A 2,462-nucleotide genomic window follows, 5' to 3' on the forward strand; every position below is an offset into this window, starting at 1 on the left:
CCCTTGATTCCATGCTAGATGAAGATCTACTGAAGGAATCAGGGACGTTTAATTTGGAAAAAAAAGGAATAATACTTGGAGCTGACTGGCAGAGTAGCTGTCTATAAGTCCTTAACACACTGTCCAGGAGAGAAAAGAGATCTTACAGGCAATCTAATCCAATTCCTTCATTTTACTGATGAGGAAGTAACCCCTGAAAGATTAAGTGATTTGTCCGAGATCACAGAGGGAGCAAGTGGCAGATTCAAGCTGACATCTTTTGACTCCAAAGTCAGATTTCTTCCCATTGCTCTATACTGCACTACATGCAGATTTTTCCTTTCCCAAATGTACTAATTATATTACTTATCCAGGGCAGCCCAGTGGTGCAGTGGATAGAGCTCCAGGCCTAGAGTCAGGAAGACTCACCTTCCTCAGTTCAAATCTGGCTACGTCCATTTACTAATTGTGAGACTCTGGGCAAGTCACTTTACCCTGTTTTCTTCAGTAAAATGAGCTGGAGAAGGAAATGGCGAATCACTCCAGTAACTTTGCCAAGAAAACCCCAAAATGGGGTCACAAAGACTTGCACGGGAATGAAACAACTGAACAAAAACAATTATTTATCCAACTGTATGTCAGAGCTGGGATTTGAATCCATTTCATCCGACTCCAGAGCCAGTGTTTTTTTGACTATTCAAATACTATTCAGTTTTCCATTATGCTCAGCACGGTGCCTTATACTTAATAGTATGCACATAAGTTTTTGTCAGTTGAGTGCACAGTAATGGCTAACTGGACGTCCAGCTATACTCTCCTGTCTTCATAGGTCTCCTGTAAGGAGAAGGAGTTAGTTTATCCCAGAGAATAATAAGGCATTGACTGATAACTTTGGGGGTAGCCTGCACCATTGCAAGAAAGCTATACCAACTGGCTCAGCATAATGGAATGTCACTTCCCCAGCATCCTTCATAGAGATTATCCAAGCCAAGGAGAAATAGTGGTCCATTCAGAGAATTCCCAGAAAGCCCTTCAAGTCTGGTCACAGTCTTGTTTGGTCATGAATGTCCATGGAAACACCTGGGTTGAGTCCCCCCCCCCCCCCCCCCCCGCCAAGTGTTATTGCAACAGGTCCTAACAAGGCACAGTGGGGCTAAGACAAGAATTAATTTTTTAATACAAGTAATAAGGAAAACTCAAGAGAGTACAAAATTTTCCATTTATGCTTTTTATTTTTGGTAAGAAACCAATGTTTATTTTCCATCAGCATTTTTCCAACACTGTTAGAGCATCTGGGGCAAAACTTAAGACCACTCTGTGGTAGTTCCTACACACTCAGTGGCTTGAGCAATAGGAGCCGCAGACCAGTACTCAGTAGTCAGCTGAGTACTCCAATCTTTGGTGGGGAAAAGCTGAATGGACACAGATGGCACCTGTACTCCCTCAGACCAATCTGCTACTTCCGGGTGAGCAGCAGTGAACTGGGGCGGGTGCAGTCCATTCACCCTGAAACTCTTCCTTTGTCACTGCCTTCTCATCTGCGGCCTGCTCTTCCTTTTCAATCTCCTCTGGATCCCTGTAGAAGTAAAGATCAGGCATAACCTCCCACAGGTGTTCACGAGAGATGGTACCATGCACAGGCAGGCCTTCATGGGCCAGCATCCACCCCATCAGACCCACTGAGTGAGCCCCCTTGTTGTTACATGGAATGGCAATATCCACATAGCGAAGTGGAGAGGCTATGTTGCACAGTGCAGTGGTTGGGAGGTTAACATACGATGCTTCAGTCAGAGGCTGGTGATCTGCCCGAGAATCAGTGACCACCAAGAGACGAGGCTCCCTGAAAGCTTCCCGAATCTGGTTAGTGAAGGTGGCCGGTGTGAAACGTCCAGCAATAGGTGTGGCGCCAGTGGCAGCAGCAAATTTCAGAACAATGGCATAAGCTGCCAGCAATAGCTTTTCCCAAGTTCTCTTCAAGTTAATGATGTAGATACCATCACTCTTTCTTTTGTAGATATGCTGTTCCATCTGGAAGTCCAAATTGGTGCCACCCAAATAGGTTCCTGCAGCAAGGAATCTGACGACATCCTCCTCCTTCATCTGCAAGACATACGGGGCTCCGGACATTATGAAAGTTTCCTTTTAAAGTTACAATGGAAACCGAGAACAACGCTGTGTGGAAGGAACCCTCTTCGGGGCAGCATGGAAAGGCTCCATTTATACTCTTAATAGCAACAAAAAATTCTAAACAGCATGGCTTTATGATATTGGACCTCACTCTAGGGAACTGAACCTTGTAGACTTATTCGTGATAGATTCTGGTTTTTGTTGGTTTGTTGTTGTTCTGAGGGGCTTTTGTTGTTGCCTGTATGAATATAATCAAGATTAATTTGGTAGGTGAGCAGAGGATGGACTGAAGTGGGGAGACACTTAAAGCAGGAAGACCAACATGCAGATGTCTTCTGAGGTTTTGAAAATTAGGT

The 2,462-nt window shown here is 44.6% G+C and overlaps 1 pseudogene; it reads right to left on the reverse strand.

Annotated features, from left to right (window-relative positions):
- Nucleotides 1–1,278: 1,278 nt before the first annotated feature.
- Nucleotides 1,279–2,106, reverse strand: LOC118852635 (annotated as a pseudogene).
- Nucleotides 2,107–2,462: the final 356 nt, after the last annotated feature.

Source organism: Trichosurus vulpecula, chromosome 6 (genome assembly GCF_011100635.1).
Source record: "Trichosurus vulpecula isolate mTriVul1 chromosome 6, mTriVul1.pri, whole genome shotgun sequence".
Taxonomy (NCBI): domain Eukaryota; kingdom Metazoa; phylum Chordata; class Mammalia; order Diprotodontia; family Phalangeridae; genus Trichosurus; species Trichosurus vulpecula.